A 21,240-nucleotide genomic window follows, 5' to 3' on the forward strand; every position below is an offset into this window, starting at 1 on the left:
TCCTATGTCCCTGGTTGTTTCCCATAAAACCCCTGTCCTTCCTAATTAAGTAATCGGGCTGTAAAAGGTTACGTAGGACCCAGAATGATGTTTTACAAGGTTAACAGACTAGTCCAAGGTAAAGAAATCATCAAAATGAACCCCGCAGTAGTTGCAAAACAGGATGCACCGATAGAAAGGAAATGTTTAGCCATGTTCGTCTCTCAGCAAAATACCTGTGTAGTACCATGTTGACGACTCACTGCACCCTTTTGTAAATGTAAAACTCTAGAGAACGGCATATCTTTGCCAGATTTGTCTCACGAGGGTGGGTTACCATCAGATGAACTGTCATGCCTGTAATAAATAATTATGAAGGAAAGTCATAGTAAATCCAACAAACCCGTCACCGGTCATTCATATGCCAGTTGTGAGCACAAATATAACGGGCATTTTTCATTCTTTGCCTGGAGCTGGGAGAGAAATAGACTTTTTGATTATCTTCATCTGCAAAATCACTAAAGACTGTCTTTTCAAACTTGTTTAAGGGTACTGCCGTTGGAGGAGAGAAGGACCGGATGTGGGAGCACGAGGCCTGACTGCAGACTAAGGAACACCTGCGACATTAGCCAAGGCGAGACCACGACAGAAAAGAGCTGCAGGACGAGGCACTGTTTTCGACAACATGAGAAGAAAGGGTCGACCTGATGCCCCTGCTCGATGTCCAGTGTCTTTCGACAAGTCCCCGCTCTCTGAATTCGGTCACACGCCCGCCTATTTGAAGTCTCTCGTTCCCCTAGTTTGTTCCTAATTTGGCCTTGCTCCATCCCCCTTTTCCTCTGACCTACCCTATGGACTGTTTTGTACGCTCTTCTTCCATCTGAACTTTCTGACAATCACCTCAAAGGACACAGGGCGAAAAGGACCTTTCCGACCAGAAACGCGAGGAAAGGGTCGTGCCCTGCAACGCAGAACTTAGAACAGAGCTGGACTTGTAGCTCCACCGCCGGTGCTCAACAGCGCCAACGAAAGACCACAAAGAACAATGAGAACTCGTAAACTTCGAACATTTGACATCCTCAATCACCGTTTTTGCTATGCCTCATTTCTCTCCCAGCCGCCATTGTATTGATCCTGCTCCAATCCGAATCTGAAATATGTAATAACCTGCCAGTTCACGTTATGATACGTACTTGCTGCTCTCGCTGCAGAACCGCTTTTGTATTACATTCCTATGACTTTCCTGCCGAACAAGTTGATCAAAGTTTACCAAATAGGCCCACCTCCTAGAAACTAGAAATGTTAAAATGTATTGTTTACAACTCTTTTCATCTAGGGTCCCTACCGTTTTCTCTCTCATGCCCACCACAATAGAACCGAGTAGAAAATGAACCAGCAAGATGTCTTGAATATGTTAAAGGGAGGACTGTTGAAAATTAGTACGTTTTGGTGAACATTATCTGCGCCATCTTGCCTCTTCCCCTGATGCCACACTTTTGTCGTGCGCGCCCGCCATTTTCTAAGATGCCCCGATCAGAACGAACCCTTTTGCATGCCGCTGGCCCCTGACATAGCCCTTCGCCTTCACTAAGCCTGCGCGCTGACCACCCCCCCCCTGCTTGCACCTGCCTTGAGTCATAAACCCCTCTTCGGCGCTGCTCTGCCCCAGGCCCTCATCCTGTTCCCAGCGCGACACCTCCCCGCTTCCCTTTCATGATCTCCGGCCCTTAGATGCAAACCCCCTTTTCCCCGTGTGCCCGTTTTGTCTTCCCCGTTCCCAGGCCGACACCCAGCTCTGCCGATACCATTCCTTGCCCCTCCCCGTACAATAGAAAACGTCCCCCATCAAAGGATCCCCGGGTTGATCAAAGCCCCCACTCCATGAGACCCGATCAAACCCCCCACATTCCGTGAATCGGCGGAATATCCAGCTGCGTGATACTCATCACCTGTTATGACTAGGGTGGGGATTTCAACTGTAAATGTGTGTGGGAACGGGCCCCAAAGGGGGATTCCGGGAATGTCTTTCCGTATATCAAAGCTTTGTCACATGTATGTAAACTGTAATAAAAACCACAAACACTGTATATAAGGGGCCAGGCCTCAAACGTAAGTTAGAGCACCTCAGAACGTCACCTTCTGTCCGTTTCGTTGTGTTCTCCTCCGGAGAGAATAAAAAAAAAACTTGTTTCCTGCTTTCCAGTCTCCAGCGCCTGCCTCTTCATTTGATTAAATAACTAGAGGGTCACAGAGGCAATACCGCCGGGCAAATATCGATTGTCCCCGACCCGACTCAGGTTTTTACAATCCTGCTCGAGTGTTCGAGGAGCGTTGTGGACTGCTGCTCCGATCTACTTTGGTGAGGTCGTGCTGTTATACTGCGGGGGAGCCTCTGATTTCTTATACGGCGAGACTGAACTCCTGTTTTTTGCTGCTCTTGGTGTCATTGTTGAGAGTTCCGGACTGCAGAGAAAGATTCTTGTTTTGTTGCTGGTTGCCGGGGCCCCCTGGTCTACACCCTTGCCTTGTTTTGTTCCGATCGAGTAGCCTCTCCATCTTGAAATGTTTGCTTCCCACTGCTGTATCATATGTGGTAGTGATGACTAGGGAAGGCCACGGGTGAGCCAAACTGAACCCTGAGGACTACCGGTGAACGAATTGTGATGAGGCAGACCCCCAATCATGATAATATGGACGATCCCTTTGGAGTTTACGATACCTGAGATTGTGTCGATCTCGTTTAGACGCTGCACAATTGTGTGGGTGGGCGTGGGGCTGGGGCCGAAAGACTCGATTGATGGTCTCCTTCCCCCCCTCTTGATTTCTTTCCCCCTTTTTTTGCCTCTTTATTCCTCTCACTCTCCTTGACTTCTCTATATTTCGGGTTCTGATTTAGGGCGAAAGGCACGCTGCTGGGGGGGTAGGCCGTAGCCTTCTGCAGGGGTGCAGGGTGGGGTGGGTGGGCTGGGGCTTCTTCTCTGTTTTCTTTTCCTTAGTTCTATGGCTCTTTTGTATCCCTTTATCGGAGCGCCGCGTCTGTGCTTGTCTCCCATGGTACGATTGAGGGTGGGAACTGGAGTAGTGTTGTTCTCCTTCTTACGGTTTTGCCACATTGCTATTACGACTCACACGCCCACCTTACTGGCGATATCCTTACTTCTTTGCGTGCTTATTGCTGTGGGGCGCTTGCATCGGCGCGGCGTTCTCTTCTTCTTGCTTATATTACTTCTCCCCTTTCCTCCCTCCCTTCTCCCCTCTTTTTCTTCTTAGGTTAGTATAGCGGATGATTATATTCACTGTTGCTATTCCGGTTCCTCCGTTCTGTCTAAACATGTAACTGGGTGATAGGTAGACAAGAGACGAGCCACGGTGGGTACTGCTCTGATATATGGCGTCCATATCCTGGTTGATGTAAACGGTTGCTGATGATTATCCATATTGATGCCCTTATGTTTTGCTGTTTGCTTCATGGCCCGCTATGGGGACTCGGATATCCATACACTGCAATTGATCCTGCTGTACTCCTTATTATAAAATTAACCTTCTTTGATCCTGCTCGATGGCCGTACTTAACCTTTCCAGACTGAACTGATTGCTTTTATATTGTTGGCTGATTCCGGGGAACTTCCTTCCGGAGTCATTGGCCTCTCGTACTGTGTCGTGGCCGGCCTGACTGGTTGTAGGCCCGTATTTGTATATTCCTTACTGCTTAATAAAGGTTTTAAAAAAAAAAAAAAATCACAACACTAAAAAGGAACAAAACATACTGGTGCATACACTCCTTCAAATAACAAATGTGTTTCCAAAGTGCTGAATTGAACTTACTTGACTTTTCCCAAAAAATGAAGATTCCAATTGTATGGATACAGCATGGATTGCAGAGAGAGAGTGATGCTTACCCTCCAAAATCCAAATCAAAAGTGAACAATGGCTGGATAAAGCAGAGGGAGTAGTCTACAGGACAGGAAGAGGAATCTGCTACTGCATGTACAGTAGCCTCCCAGTTTCTGTAGCACTCCTTCCTGTTTTAAAAAAAGTGCATTTCTCTCTCAAACAAATACCCAAATGGCCCGTTTGGGTAAAATTCCAACTTGAAAATGCATTTTGAGTGGATTTTCTGGCCACTTGAGTTGAAAATCAGTAATCTTGCGTCACAAGAGTAAGGCAGAATTACCAAATAATTGCAATCACAGATCAGACAGAGCATATGTAAATCCCATCTCACTTACTGTGAAAATAGAATCTTTATGGTCCCCAGTTACAATTTCTCTGTATAATTGTGTGAGATCTTATCATTTGCATCACCTGCTTTTTGGAGAAGTTGTTAAGCCTCTTTGAATTCTACGTTGTTATTTTTTTTGGTTTAGTACTAAATGTATTTTTATATTTACTAACAATTATTTATTTAGCATATTTATCAGTCTGTTATGTACTCATTTAATTAGTCTTTACCTTTTAAGTTATTCTACCATTGTTTACTTAACTTAGACATGATTTATCATTGACAATAATTATGGAAATGTCTTGCTCTGCCCTTTCCCTCCCCCATTTACTGCATATATGCAAGATATTTTTCTAACTGAAATACTTAATTGTGATAAGTGGTTTGCTTTATGTTCATTGTTAACATTTTTAAGCAGAAGTATATATGTTGTATCATATTAAGTATCTTTTTTAACTAAACACAAAATGCTCAATGTCTGCTTTTACATTTGGAATTGTAAAAACTAGGCCTTTTCCTGGCAGTATGTACAGTTCAAAATGAATGTTATGAGTCTCAAGAAAACACAACATGAACACATACATGGGACAGGCCCACTGTGCCTTTTTGGTGTCACATCATAGCATGTGATGGTCTCAGTCTGGCTCCTACCTAATCCACCCCTCTCATCTTGTTTCTTTTTGTTCAAACAGGTCTTCTGAAAAGGCTCTTCTTTGCTGCCCATCTTGCAGGCTGGAGAGTGATCTTATGCACTTAGATCCAGGGGATGTATTAAAGATTTAAAAGGGGCACATTTCATACAAATCCTTTTTCCACTCAATATTTGGATACAGCCTAAGGTTTCAACAGAACACTCGTTTATTCCCACATTTTAAAGCAGCAAAATAAATGTTTCAATTTCATTCAAAGACACCAATTGAAAGCAAACATTGGCAAAGCCAATAGGTTTCGCATATGCAGGCTCTATTGGCTCTGCATTGCGTCAAATGAGATTGCGGCGAATGAGCAGACAAAACATGTGTTGGCTGTGCCGATTTCATCCAAAACAATGACATCTTCTGGATAAATAGCTAATGCTATAAATAAATAGGTTATTTCTTGTTCTTTGAATCGCAAATGATTGTATCTTATTTCAAATGTTAGTGTGCTCCAGGTATTGGTGGTACATCTCAGGAGGTCAATGCCAACTCCACAGCGCTGGCACCCTTCTTCTCGAAACTCAAGCTTTTGAGTAAAATAAAACATGGAAGCAAACCATTCCATAAGTGCATCTAGAGTGTGGACCCAATTCCTCTAGGTATATACCAAGAGCATTCTATGCAACACTTACAAGATAGTTGCCAGATATACAGTAAACGTGTTTTGAGGTTTCAGGTTTGGGAATTGCCAGTAACCCTACTACTGATAACCTCTGCTACTATCCCTATAGATGTGGGCACTCTGAACATACAGCTAGATTCATGAACGAAAAATCGGCTCGCAAAGGGCCAAATTCTCAGAATCTGACCCTTTGCGAGCGCAATTTTTGCATTTGGGATTCATCATCCCAAATGCAAAAATCGCTATTCGCGAAATCGCATATTTGCGAGGAATTGCATTTAAGGAATCTCTATTTGAGATTCCTTAAATGCAATTCATTAACCAATTTTAAATTGCGAATTCGCAATTTTTGCCCGCTATTTACCACGAAGTCTGACTTCGTGGTAAATAGCGAAGAAAAAGAAAAAAGCCTGTCGGCCCATAGGAATGACTGGGAAGTTATTCCTTATTTGCGATTAGCAATTTGCTAATCGCAAATAAGGATGATGTAGGAATCGCTATATTTTGTGCCATTCCTACATGAATCCCGTTTTGCAAGTCCTTAATAGCGATTCCTTAATAATCGCTATTAAGGACTCGCAAAACGGGACTATGATGAATCTAGCTGATAGTTCTTATGATATGCAAAAGCACATAACAATATTCTCCCTCTGTAAATGTATTCTTTTTTGGTAGTCTTTTTGTAAATGTATGTTTGATGTTAGAAGCACTCACTTCTCAATTACGAGTTGCTAAACAATGATTCTGTATAACATAAGCATATAATGTTCTGCAATTTAACTTAACCAATGATTCTATAGGATTTGCATATTATGTTCTGCAATTTAACTTAAACAATGATTCTGTATAACATTAGGATCTCATGTTCTGAAATGTAACTGTTTTATTTATATTTTGGATCTTGTGAAGCTGCTTCTATGTAAAGCGCTCTGTCTGTCTCACTTGGGTCTTGTCAATCAGCATATAACTGCTGATAAATAAATACATAAAAATATATCTATCATGTGAACTTGAAGCCAGCCACCTCCCCCTTTAAGAGCATTGTCATTGGTCAGTAGTGTAAGGCGCCCTTGTTCTCAAGCGCCCCTTGTCTGCTGGGATAAGCAATAGGTGGAGAGGCAGGCCCGTGCGAACTTGTCTGAGAAACACCTTATCTTTCTGACGTAAGACACCTTGACAGGCGGAATGAAACACCTTGTCACAAGTGCTCGGCCCGGGACTGCACAATCTGCCTTATGTCAAGCAGTCACATGCTTCCCGGGCAAATCAGGAGTTAAAAATATACAGGGCGCTCAGATATTTATAGTCATAACAATGTTCATCACACCCCTTCAGTCCTTCTTATATAAGCACTTGTACACAACAGGGTGTGTGGTGAAAGGTTGCAATGCACGCCCGGGCAGAGCTGACACCACAAGGCCAGGTGATGTACTACAGGAAGTGATATACATGCCTTATTACATACCCTTCCTGGAGTTATTACACCCAGGAGAAAATGACATATCAGAACCAGTGAGAGTTGTTATGTAACTCTTACACTTTCTCCATCTGATGTATTGCTATAGTAGATTTTAGGTTGTTTTGTCCTTTATTTAGTTGCTACTTTTACAAAGAACTGCCCCCACACGGGTGTTTTCTGCCATGAAACAAAATCCACTGAGTACCCACGAAGGGCTAAGAGTACGCCCGGAAGTCTCTCATCATATTCTGGATTTCCATACATACTTTCATAATGCATTCTCCGTCGTCAAAATGTATACATGGATGCTAACTTTAAGCATACGCCTGCGATGCGTAAAATGTTTAGAATTCGAGCCCAAAATGGAGGAACAGTGAAATGAATGTACAGGAAGAATATATTGCTCACATTACAACAGCCATCACATTACGCTTGTGAGCGAATTTCAGGAGTGCTTAGAAAGCGTAGTATTAAGCGCTTTATGTATTAAACAAGTTATTATGTTTATAGCTATTAGATGGAGGCAACCTCACTTTTAGTTGGAGTGTTTTAGTGCACAGTGCTCCTTTGTGCGTTAACCGTTAACCCGCCTGATTCAAAAGATTCGTAATCCCGAGCACGAGTTTCAAGGACATACCAAGGTTGTGTGCAAGCTGTGCGTGAGCCATGTCTGGGCATTGCAAGATGGGCGAAAATACCACATAAGCAACATAAACATGCAAGTCCCATCAGGTAAAACCTGCAAAATTGCCATGTGGGAAAGAAAATTGGAAAGAAGGAAAATCTCCAGTGATTGGGAGTGCAAATTCCGATTCTGCAGGTTACCCCGCATTCCAACCTTTGGAATCTGATATTTGGAATTGGCTGGTAATTTTGTTCCGGGGCAATACCGCAAGGTGCGGTAATGCATTTAGCCCACGGTGATATTAAGAGGTTGTAATTGAAATGTTATCTTTAGTGCAGAAAGAACACAGGCAGGGAGGGGTGTTTACTGCTCCTGTCTGTAACCACGTTGCAGCATCACAGTATGCTGAGCAGTTTATAGTGCCGAGAATAAGATGACATAAACCAGCCATCGAATTCATCCTCCTGGGCTCCACTCACAAATGCATAATCATATATCTGCCACCATAGGTTACACCAAAGTTTATATGTTAATTTATACATTGAGGAATACTCACAGAGTTGCTCAAAATTATAAGCAGTTACATAAGCATATTTGTAAATGTGCAATTGCTCACTAGCAGAGCATTTATTTTTCTCTCCGTGTGAAAAATATGTTTTACTGTGGAGAACCCTCCTCTCTAAATACAAGAACATTTTTAGGGAGCTTTCTTGCACGTTCCAGTCATGAAAAAGATCTACGGTTTTCCGTTGGCTGGAGTAAATCCTTAATTAGCGCTTGAAAAAAAATGATAAAAATGCAGATTGTTCAGACCACCTCTTAGCTGTGCATAAGGATGTCCCACAATACAATTCTCCAGGGGCTCAAAGTTTGTGCCTTATAGAAGTCTGCCGACTCCATCGCACATCTAGGGCAGGTGTAGGATTTGGTGGGGTCCACTTTTTCCAATAGCCTAGGTGTCATTTACGCTCTATGTATGTATTTGAGATGCAATATTTTATGGCGGTGATTACAGGAGATTACCAGGTTTGTTCGCAACAGTAGGTCCAGGTTTTATCAGATAAGGGGTCCCAAGTCAGTTTCCCAAGCCGCCAGTGCCCCCACACCCACCTGCGGTCTAAGTGTAAGAGGTAAATGGTGGAATCGAGAGACCAGATGGCACCTGAAGTGGAAGTGATAAGGAGTAAAAGTGGGAGGAAATCTGACGGCTCTGCAGTAGATGCTCGCAGCGCACCTGTCAACGAACTGTGTGTTCTGTGCATTAGAAACCTGTCCATGTGGGACACATCCCGCCCCCTGATGAGCTCTGAAACGGTATGCATTTGAGCCTTATGGAAAAGCTGTCCAAGGATGTGCAACTCACACAGAGTAAGGTGCTTTTAGTCAGGGTCTTCATAGTCCGGGATAGCCATGGGTTGTCTAAAAGCGGTATGTGCGGGGATTACAGGAGATCGGAACGCAGGTAGGGGCAAAGGCCCACATGCATCATTGTTACATTTTGCACTTCCTAATTTGCGAAAAATAAGGAATCGCAAATTAAGAAGTGCAAAATGCTATGCATCATTATTTTCGGTATTCATTTGGGATTCGGTAAAAATCGCAATTTTTACCGCATCCCAAATGAATACCGAATTCTTAAGTAAATTTTCGCAATTCCCATTGATTCCTATGGGCCGAAAGGCCCATAGGAGTCAATGGGAAGGCATCAGCAAATTGCGAGTGGCACTTAGAAAATTTCGTGGGTGCAGGGGGGGGTCCAAAGGACCCCCCATGCACCCCTGAAATGTATTTTTCGCATCATGTTTCACACACACATGTCCTAAGGACATGTGTGTGTTAAACATGAATGTTGAAAAAAATACTTTTTCACCATTTTAAACACTTTTTCCAAATTTACCGAGTGGTTCAACCACTCGGTAAATTTGGCACCCTAATTGCGAATTTCCACTTGTCAAAGTAATGATGCATTGCTTTTAAGAAGTCGCACATCTGCGACTTCTTAAAAGCACCCGCAATTTTAGAACTCGCAAAAATATTACGAATTCTAAAATTGCTTCATGCATCCCAAAAAGCACTTTTGCATTCGCAAACGGCCGATTCTAAGGAATCGCACCGTTTGCGACTACAAAATTGCTTGATGCATGTGGGCCATAGTCTTATCCAGGGCCAGAATGTCATTGGAGGGTCTGTAATTCAGAGGGTGATCCAGGTATACCGTGAGGTATTATAGTTGAGAGTAAGTGTTGGGCCGGGCCTGAGTCCACTCCACTCCGGCTTCAAATACTGCATTTGAGCGTCAAGATGGTACCAATAGTACACAAAATGTGCCTACCCTATTAAATAATACACATCAAAGTCTAGGACCCGAACCCACCCCATTGATATGGATTTGTTATTGTCTACCAGCTGAAGCGTGGCTGTCCGCCCGCCCGCCCATATCAGTCTGGTAAGCATAAGCATGCCTCGCAATGTATCAAAGAATTTGGATGTGAGTGGAATGGGAATGTTTAGAAACAAACAAAGAAAGCGAGGGAGAACCACCATTATGACAATTGCAATTCTTCCAGCCATAGACAGGGGGAGGGCGATTTATCTATTGATTTGCGTCGGCAATCAGGTAATAGCAGGTCTATAATTAAGTAAAATCCAGTACTTGTATAGTACACAAATCACCCCCGAAGGGGTCTCTCGGCGCCATTGGGAAGATTAAGCGAGCTATTGCCCAGAGTCACATGGTGCTGGGCTAACCTGCCGCCGGAGCCGGGGATCGAACCGTGATCCCCAGCGTCCAGTGTCAGTCGCCCTGGCCGTGGCGCTGGCCGTGGGGCCACACCGCTCCCTTCTGCTGCATTGCGGCGCAAGTAAACTCCGAGATATCACTGCATCATAGTAGAGGGAATTCAAGAGTAAATGGGGCTGTGGCATCCTTTAGTGGGAATATTTCAGATTTAGTTCAATTTATGGCAAGTCCAGAAAAGACCCCAAATTGCACAACCTCTCAGCAGAAGGGGGGTAGATTAGTTTCTGGACCCTGGACAAATAGGATAACGTCATCAGCATATAGTGAAGCCAGCCGGGGCCCTCGGTGAAAGCGGAGCCCATGCTGAAGGTGCCATTCCTGCAGGTGATGGACAAGGGGATCCAGTGCGATAATGAACAATATTGGCGACAACGGACAACCCTGCCTGGTCCCCCGCAACAGCTCGAATTTATCTGAGAAGTTGCCATTTATACCGAGTTGGGCTACAGGATTCGTATAAAAGAGGAATACAAGGGCAGAAAAGTTTTTGGGGATACCAAGTTTCTGCAAGGTGGTATAGAGAAAAGCCCACGCCAAGGAGTCAAACGCTTTTTCTTCGTCCAATAATATCACTGCTGCTGGAAGCTAAGGATTGATCTGATTAATTATTGCGAAGATCATGCAAAGATTAACTAATGTGGAGCGGTTTGGGACAAATCCAGTTTGATATAGTGATATAATTTTATCAACTAACTAGCAGCCCGTCCCGACGTTGTCCGGGAGCAAAAGGCTGCTTCATGGGCCCCCGCCCGCCCTGCGTTAAGGCTGCTTCAGGGCCCCTGCCCGCCCCGACGTTAAGGCTGCTTCAGGGCCCCCGCCTGCCCCGACGTTAAGGCTGCTTCAGTGCCCCTGCCCGCCCCTACGTTGTCATTGTGTCCCCGGAGCGCACCCGCGGGTTCTCGCTTCCTCCTGGTGCTCTGTCGGCAGCTTGGACATGGCTCCTGAGCTGATTTGGCAACAGAAAGTGTAGCGTATCCTCAGGATGTGGGTGGAAGTCAGGCCACTGAATTTCATCACTCAGTAGCCCCTGCCCGCCCTGACGTTGTCATTGTGTCCCCCGGAGCGCACCCGCGTGTGCTCTCTTCCTCCTGGTGCTCTGTCGGCAGCTTAGACATGGCTCCTGAGCTGCTTTGGCAACGGAAAGTGTAGCGTATCCTCAGGATGTGGGTGGAAGTCAGGCCACTGAATTGCATCACTCGGTAGCCGGATGTACCCAACATAGCATGCAAGGCTTTCACTGCTGTGGTACCTGTAAAGAGGCATGAGCAGTGGGAGTCTTTCTTACCTGCTCCTGAGTTCACCGCTCTGCCGCTCCTCGCCGGTCGTCACTGCTCCTCCCCGCCTGTCCGCAGCTCCTCCCCGCGCTCATGTCCGCTGCTCTTCCTGTTGCTCCTGAACGCCGCTCCTCCCCGCGCTCCCGATGTCATCACGCACGTCGCGGCCGGCGCTACTTGCAAGGGACTACTTTTTGTTATTCCTTAATTTTTTAAATAACGTATATTTTTTATTTGTATATAGCCTATGTCCTTCTGCTTGCCCTGAGGTTTTCAAAGATGTCTTGGGTGTTTGGATTGGTGGTGTACTTTTCAAGTTTACCTGGCTCAAAGGACACAGGGCCCGATGTAGGTAAAATAGATTTACCAATTTTTAATTACCGAATCATACCGATTCGGTAATTAAAAATCGGTAAATCTAAGGGGTTGAGATGTAGGAACATCCAGATGTTCCTGCTACCGAATCGGTAAAAATCTGTTTTTACCGATTCGGTAAATACCGACCGATAATGGCCCATTCATTCCTATGGGCTCTGAAGCCCATAGGAATGAATGGGGCATTACCGGTCGGTATTTACCGAATCGGTAAATACAGATTTTGACAAGGGTGCAGGGGGTGTCACTTTGACACCCTCTAGCACCCCCAAAAAAGATTCGGGGGCCATGTGGCAGGCATACCTGCCCTAAGGGCAGGTCTGCCTGTCATATGGCACAGGTGTGCATGCACACATGTGCATGCACACCTGAATCGGTATTTTACCATCAAATATATTTGATGGTAAAATACAGAATCGGTAAGGGTTGTGGGACTCAGAAGAGTCCCACCTACATATCAAAAATACCGAATAGGTATAAATACAGATTCGGTATTTTACAGATTCGGTAAATTTACCGATCGGTAAATTTACAGAATCTGTAAAATTCTGGGCCCTACATACCAAATCTGATTTTCCGGTCGGTAACGGCCGAAAATACCGATTTTCGGCCGTTACCGACCGACCTACATCTGGCCCACAGTTCTCTCTTTATAATAGTAGTATAGATAAGGAAATACGAGTGAGAACCTTAGCTAAAATTTTATAGTCTTGATTTAATAGAGAGAGGGGCCTATAGGAATTGCACCGAGAATGAGGCTTATGGAGATGTTATCTTTAGTGCAGAAAGAACACAGGCAGGGGTAATTGTTTACTGCTCCTGTTCTGTAACAACATTGCAGCATTACATCATGGGGAGCAGTTTAGTGTTGAGAATAAGAGGACATAAATCAGCCATGGAATTCATCCTCTTGGGCTCGACTCACAAATACATAAACATATATCTGTCCCCATAGGTTTACACCAGTGTTTGGATGAAGATTTATGCATTTTGTAATATTAATAGAGTTGCAGGAGCACCCCTCGGAGCCTTCGACTGTTGCAGTTTTCCAGGAGTACTTAAAATGTTAAGCAGTTACATAAGCATAATTGTAAATGTGTTATTGCTCACTAGCAGAGCATTTATTTTTTTCTCCGTGTGGAAAATATGTTTTTGCTGTGGAGAACCCTCTTCTCAAAATCCCATTACGTTTTTCTTACACATTCCAATCCCGAAAAATATTTACTCTTTCCGTTGGAAAGAGTAAATCCCCAATTAGTGCTTAAAAGAAATTATAAAAGTGTAGATTCTCACTGTTCAGAGCACCTCTTAGTGGTGCATAAGGATTTCTCACAATACAATACAATTAAACACACAAAAAAGAGTCCTGAGGAGGTTCAAAGATGCAGGGGACGACTCCCCTATATCACAACTCAAAAACACAAGATAGACCCCTGGGTCTGGTATAAGAAAGAATGCTGGGGTGTCCCGTTTAGGGCCAGACTGGCCGTAGCGGGCACGAGGCATTTACCTGGTGGGCCGCCAGGGTTGGGGACGGTTTTGGGCCCCTGGGGGCCGATTTTGTTACAGGGCCGTTTTTGCAGCATAGCTTCAATATCGGCCGCTGTAACGAAATAGGCTGATACTGGCCGTGGCAAAGAGCTCGGCCGCACCCCGAACCCCACCGGGTCCTGCCGAGCACTTTGCCAGGGCAGTTTTGGTTCCCAGTCCAGCCCTGGTCCCGTTTACAGGATGGTTTCCCTCATCCACCCAAAGGAGGCATGCTTCATCATAAGGCAATCTCCTCGCATCATGAACCTAGTCGTAATGTGGACACAATCCCCTCAGAGAGGGAAGACTCAGGGATGTTTTCCTTTATGAGAAAAGAGGTATCCTAAAACCCATAAAAGAGCAGGGGGTGGTAGAAGGAAAAGAAGGAAGAAAAGGTGTATGTGAGCTAAAACTAACGAGTAGCGCCAAGACAAACTTTAATTGGGCGTCAAGTGGTTAGGATTAACTGTCATAGGACAGTGGAGTCGACATGTTTCAGCCTTATGCCCGCCGTAGAGGTGTTGCAGCTTTCTTCAGGACCGAAATGAAAAAGAGCAAGGTGGAGCAAGTTCTCCCCACCTACAAATAAGTGGTGAATATACAGAACCAGTGGTTGGAGTGCCTCGTTACTCAAGTGTGAGATCCAATGGGCGGTGTCACTCGTAATTAGAGGTAATCGAGTGACACCTTGACCTCAGCGCAAAACTCAAGGTGGCATTCAGGTTCGGGCGGATCTGATGAAATGGAGGGTGATTCGCGCCTCGCAAGGGTACCGGATAGCAAAGCACGCCTTGATCTGCCCCTGCCTCAGGGCTTTCAGTGGTATGAAAAAAATGGGGGGTCTCTAAAAGAGGTGTGGCCTACGTAATTAGGGATGTAGCTTGTACCCATAAACTAAGGCCCTCATTTACAAGAGGCCTGCACCACAGGAGCATCACATTTTATGACGATCCGGTGCTGTAGGCTTCTCAATCAGATCCATGAGGCGATGCAAAACCACCCTACTTGGCTTTGCGTGGCATCATTGCTTTAGAGTAAAGCAAGCTTTATGTTGCATTGCCTCACTTTAAGTCAAGGAGGCATTTCATGGGCATTGCTGTGGGTGCTTCCACTCAATATCCATGAATTTTGACACTGCTCCAGATTTACAACATCACATAAACCTGATGTAGCGCCAAAACGTTTGCTTCCCCAGAGAGGGCGTAACGAAGAAAAATGGTTACATTTCTCCTCTTTTTCCGAACGAGGAAAACACCTCATGTTATTGTTTTTGTACAGGAAGGTGTCCCTTCCCGCATACAAACAATCATGCCAACATAACAGACACTCTTGCACCATAGTGCAAGGGTGCCCGTGTTGGTGTTCGGCTGCAAATTGTGCGCCGGCGTGGGCTGAAAGGACAGTAATGCACCATATCTTGTAAATACGATGCATTCCGGCCCTTTCCAATTGGCGTAGGGCAGTGCAGCAAAATGGCTTGTGGCGCTGCCCTATGCCAATTCATTGTAAATAAGGCCCTACATTTCTGTGATTCCCACAGTGCGCCACCCTAACGGTATATTGGTTCCTCCCTGAGCTTTCTGTTATTGTACCCAAATATATAACACAACAACTGACACACACACACAAAACAGTCATGTCTATTGACTCTGTCACGGCTGTGAGGTGTTTAAGATAAATTAAACAAATAATTAATATTCACAATGTTTAAATTCTGAAATTGTGAATTAAACAGTACAGGCCTGCGGAAGGGCTAATGGTCTTCAGAATTTCTCAATCTTTCCTGTTATGTTCACTCTATGCTAGACATGTATCCCCTTTTTCTCTCCACGTCTCGTCCACCATCAGATGTAACACCTCATCTCTTTCGTCTTCAGTACCCTCTTTTCACTCCCTCTTGAATGTACTTCCTGCATCTTCTTCATTTCACCGCCCCAACCATACACAACGCACCCACTTACCTGTAAGAACTGCATTTTCTTTTATTTTCGCCTTGTCAATATTTTGACAACTCTGTACCTCCTTCACACATATTTGCACACATTCACAATTGCAACTGGAATAGGTGTCCATTGCTCTGTGCGCTCTGCAGAGAGGCCAAGTATTGGATGACCATGAATTTTGAAAACCTTTTTGACCCACGGATAGGCACAATGAGAAGAGATTCGCACTGCCTTCAGCCTCTACTCCAGAGCGCTCAATTGTGTGATCGGTTATAAACACCTCGAGGAAACTCAGTTGAAAGTATACACTATACAAGAGTAACAATGCCACACTAAAAAAAATACACAAACGTAGCATCGTGGAACAAGCTAACACTTTTAGCGAATGCAGAGATGAAGTGTTTTTACCTTAATTGTTCAGTACTCGAGCAGTGTTTTTTGCCATTATGACCAGTAGCGGCCGGTATCAGAGGAGAGTGGCCGGGTGGGGGCGGGTGGGGGAGAGACGACAATGAAAAAACTGGGGGAAAAAATGAACTTACCTGCGACCTGCAGCCTGTTGCATCACCGGTCTTCTGCTCCTCTCGTTGTTCCACTGCAGGCCCCGACTCCCAGACTCCCCTGCGGCAAATCCTGAAGCTGCTCTCATACTTGAGAGCAGTATCAGGATTGGGGCTGAGTGCCGATGATTTGCGTTTCCAGGGAGACTGGGAGCCTGAATTTGCTGTCTCCAACCCGGCAACGCAGCTCGGGTTGGAGACATCTTCTGTGCGCATGACGGTTTGGCCGGCCTGAGACAGACGGCCAAACCGTCATGTGCATACCACTCCCCGTCGGTGCCTGTCATCCACCTAGCCCCGCCCTAGGACTCCGGGAAACAAAATAAAACGATAATAAACGTGGGATTATTATTGTTTTTTTTTTACGCTGTTGGAAGGGAGGGGCGATGCTCCTCCGTCAAAGAAATGAAAAGAGGGCCTGATTGGCTCCCGTTTCAATGTCCATTTTCCATTACTGTAGGACTGAGACCCTGAGGGACCGGGGCCACTTAAAGACCTGCTTATCCTACGGCTTGTATGGGTTTATTCCTGTGTCCTTGTATGCAGTTGCCACCTATTATAACAAAAGAATAGGCTATCTCAGTATCCTACTTGGATACCTAATAGGTTTAAATCCAGGCATTTTTGGCCATAAACAGCGGCAAATGGAATTCTTATTCAGGATCAATGTAAACTATTTTCAAACATTCATATTAAAAGTATGAATGCTTTGTATGAAAACATTTTGTCTATACAATTTACATTCCAGCCAAAATTTAGTCATTAACATGCACCCTCAGGAAATGTCTTCTGTCCATCTATATTTCACTTGTCGCTCTACTTTTACACAGTTAATACTGTATAAGATTTTTATTTGAGGCATCAAAGACATCTGCTAGACCTCAAGATGTGTGCGCATAATTTGGCCAGGGGGGAGAATGTCTCCACTGAAGGACCAATGTATCTTGAGTATTTTCTAGTCCATGGGTGTCAAGCATAGGTCCAGGAGAGTCTTGCTGCACTCGGTGTCTTCAGTAGAGCAGTCACCTTATCTGACTCTTTAACTGTATTAGCTGGATATTTTTCACCATGCATTTGACTGATTCCTTTCTTTAAATCCATTTATCAATGTTTCCAATGTACCTGTGGGAGCCTTCCTCATGCATTGCTAAATCATCTGACAGCTGGACTCTCCATCGCTGCTCAACCCTTCCATCACTAAGGGAGACACTCCCCATTTCCACTGTTTGGGTCAAAATGCCTTTGAAACTTTAGCTAATAATTGTTAACCAAAGAACTGTGTATCATCATATACAAATGTAAGTCCTCATGTTCAATATTCTTTAATTTACTTCAGGCGTTTCACACTTTTCAATCCAGTTCACTACTGTACACTGGTTACTGCATTCCTGCACCTTGCTTCTGTTCTGCCACCTGAAAATGTTATATTATGTTACATTGTTTTGTATCATGCCTTTGTACGCAAATTTGTTTTGAATTGTCTGACCATAGATTGAATAGCAAATGCTATTTAACACTTTTCCTACTGAAGTAGGTAGGAATGTAGTCTGTTATGTTATGTTATGTTATGCGTTTTTATTAGGCGCACAGATGGTCCAGCCAAGGAGCGTCCTGGCGCCCGACAAGGCAGCTGCACAACACAACGAAACAATAATCAAACACACTTAAACTAAGGGAATAAAAAGGTTTTAAAAGTTTTAAAAGTCTGGCATGGATTCTGCCCTCCTGGACCTACATTGGGCACCTATGCTCTGAGTTATCGGTTAGCAGTGAGAACTTCAACCCCAGTTTTTGTGTTGTAGAGACCCTTCTTTTTAAAGTAAATATTAATTTGAAGTTACCAGAAAAACATTGACTATGTAGCCTCAACAGTGTACCAGGTTTTTTCACAATATTATCTTCCATTATTACCGGTCTGCTGTGCACAACACATAGATGCTCATTTCGAATATGTACCTTTAGCCAGCGTGTTGTTCTTTTTTAAGCATAAAATAAAATAAAACATCAAGTCACTGTTAGTCCTGTCAGCTTTATGGTGGCCTTCCCCAAACGGTTTGCCTTACTCCCGTCCTGTTTGCTGAAATTCATTTTTGTTGGATTTAGGACTCTGTGAACTTTACCACTGCTAGCCACTTCTCACTCCTTAAAACATGGTAGAAGTGGCCTTCACCTGATTAATACATTTATTTACTTATAAGTCCCTAGTAAAGTGGCACAGCATGCACCCAGGGCCTGTAAATTAAATGCTACTACTGGGCCTGCAGCACTTATTATGCCACCCACTTAAGTAGCCTTTTAAAACATATCTCAGGGCTGCCATTGCAGATCCTGTGTGCAGTTTTAAACTGCCAATTAACTCCTTTGCCAGGCTTAAACCTCCCTTTTTAGGTCTCGCCTGTCAATGCGCTTGCGCATTGAGCTTGCGAGAATATAGGGGCTTAACCAGAGCTTAACCATCGTCGGTGATTGCATGCAGTGCCCGTGAAAAAAGCACGTGCACTTCAAAGCCACCAGCCTCCCTCCCACAGGCATCTGAAGCTGTGTGCTCTGCCCCAGGCATTTCTCCTCCCCTAATTATTCACGGCCGGCCGGCAGTGTCTCTCGTTTCTCCTCCCCCCTTCCCCCTACCCACAGCAATGCCAAGAGTTTGTTTTGACTGGGCTTTAAGAGGTTCCTCGCCCGCTGACACATCCTGGTACAGTCTGTTTTACGGGGTGTGGGGCGGGGTGACAGTGGTATTTTGACATTGCTCAAAGCTTCCTCACGTGCTCTGATACACATCCTGTTCTTATAGAGGCGGCAGAAAATATCTGCCATAGGTTGCTTTCCTCAAATCCTGCAACATACTGGAGATGTAATACTAGTTGTACGAAACTTGTAGTTATGTTTGGGGGTGCGGGGGATTTTATGCATACGGTTTCATCTCGGAAATCGACTGTCTGTTGGTTCCTGTGTTTTCTGCTCCCCTCTCCCTCTTTCTGCAGCTGGTAGATCAAGGCAAGCATGCTTATCCCATGTGTCTCTTGTCGCATCAAACAGCTCGCCTGCACACTTGTGTGTGGGGTGTAGCGTCAATTCTCCATGTTTTTGTCTCCATCCTCTTGTGTTGATTGTTTTTGGTTTGATCACACGAAAAGAGGTGAGACATCAGTAACTATATTCATTGTACGACCGTCCTTTTGAAATGGGAACATATTCGGGACAATGGTTCCTGGGCTTTAGCCGACCCTGGAAACGCACAGTCCTGAATTCAATATCTCTGAAAGCTCGTTCAGTCTGGTCTGAGTATTTCCTGTCACCTCTGGATACTGCACGGCTTTTCCGCAGACTTCGTCAATGGTCTTCACCTCTTCTTGTTGTATGGTATTCGCTTCTCTGCACAGTGTCTGTTAGGGCATCCCTCTCGACCATTACCACTGTTCTCCACTTAGGATGTGACAGATGAGAGAATCTCCAGCAGCACGCTATGTGGCCAGTCTTCATTTAACCACACCATGAACGCAGCCAGCTGTTGGCGCGTCTTACCCTTGCCACCCATGCCTATTCCATTCTTTGCTATGTTTGTCCCTTCTATACTCTGACTTCCTTGTTTAAGAATCTTTCACCAACCATTCCCCACCCCAGCCTTCTTGTTCACCATCTTGCCTCCATCCATTCTTTTGCCACAACTACTGTCTGGTTTCTACCACAGCCTGCCCTAAACACTGGCTTGGGGTGTTCTCAGAGCTATGTGTAAACGATACATTTGTAGGACATAGTTTTATACCAGTGTCAGTTTTCATAACATACATGGTGGCGGGGAAGAGGGAATGGCAAGCTGGCTTATATTTTTACATATTCTAAAATTTCCGAGTAACGGAAAATGTGTAGTATTGGAGCCCGACTTCACTCAGTTTTGCTCCTTTATTGTATGTAAACAACTGAGAATTAAGCACAGATGTTGTGATTTTTTTTTAATATATACGCATTGAGTCCTGAATACATTTTACACACCGAGCACGTGTCCTTTCACTACTGTTTTCCCCCTGAGGGTGCTTCTGATTTCAAGAGGCGGTTTTCATTCTAGCAGTTGCTTCATGTCATGTGATGCTGTGTGCAACGTAATGTGCGGTTTTCGCAGCTAAAAATAAGACGAGGTCGAAGGTAGCTCTCTGAAAGGGACGGGTGGGTTTTGCTTGGTCATTTTCGTTAACCAATCCGCCTTTTAACATCAAATGGCCAGGGCGGTTTTCTTCATTTCCTACTATTGTCGGGATTGTTTCTAGGTTTCAGTAACTGTACTTGTGAAAGGTACAGATAGTATCATTTTTTTCTTACTAAGTTTGGGAAATACATAAATGAGGCAAAAGCTAGCACTTATGAGTAATACGTAAAAGCATTTTCTTGGCTAGTAAACAAGCCTAACACTATGGCTCGAGCGAAATAAGTGCAGACTGGCCAAAGTGTGGCAAGGTCTCGAATGACATTTCTGATTTTATGTTGAATTATAGTTTTGAAATCGGCCATGATGTTAATAGTAAAATAAACCCGAGCACGTGTAGCCAGCCTGCTCTTATGAAGAGTGCTGTCACATTGATAACCTTGGCAGATTACTGGCAAATTACATTTGTCCGAAGCCAGCCATAGTATGGTGTGTGCTTCCCCCAGGTACTATGTACAAGTCTTTTCGGTAGGATTGACACGTAATGTGAATACATGCGTGTGTATTAAGCCGGTCGATCATCTGCGTCAGTTGTTGATGGCAACTTCTGCTGTGCTTAACTAAATCATGTAGTTTGTATATCAGTCTTAATTGTCTTCATGTGAAATGGCTAGAATGAAACTGGAGTTCTTTTATTTCTGCTTGTCACACCACTTAATGTAGTAGTACTCCGTGCTGCAGGTAAACCGCAGATTGGGCGATACACACACAAACTGTGACATAATTGACATTTTGGCTGTGAGTTGAATATCCTTTTCTTGATGGACCGATATTTCCCCAGCAGCCATAGCCAGAAAGTTGCCTAATATTGAAGTACATTTGTTTTCCTTAATCTACTGCACCATGCTACTGTAACATAAAAGTCCCCCCTAATCTTCAAATTCCCGCTTACACGTCTTTCTGTGTGAAATGCCCACTCTATGTCCTAATGGAACAATATAGGAGCGCTACA

At 44.4% G+C, this 21,240-nt stretch overlaps 1 long non-coding RNA gene across 2 annotated transcripts in view; it reads left to right on the plus strand.

Annotated features, from left to right (window-relative positions):
* Window positions 1-5,312, plus strand: part of LOC144772007 (uncharacterized) — a 514,879-nt gene extending 509,567 nt beyond the window's left edge. For both annotated transcript variants that reach the window (XR_013599591.1, XR_013599592.1), the window contains one exon: window positions 4,894-5,312. This is a non-coding gene — a long non-coding RNA (uncharacterized LOC144772007). The remainder of the gene's footprint in view (window positions 1-4,893) is intronic.
* The last annotated feature ends 15,928 nt before the right edge of the window (window positions 5,313-21,240 follow it).

This window comes from Lissotriton helveticus, chromosome 8 (assembly GCF_964261635.1).
Source record: "Lissotriton helveticus chromosome 8, aLisHel1.1, whole genome shotgun sequence".
Lineage (NCBI taxonomy): Eukaryota > Metazoa > Chordata > Amphibia > Caudata > Salamandridae > Lissotriton > Lissotriton helveticus.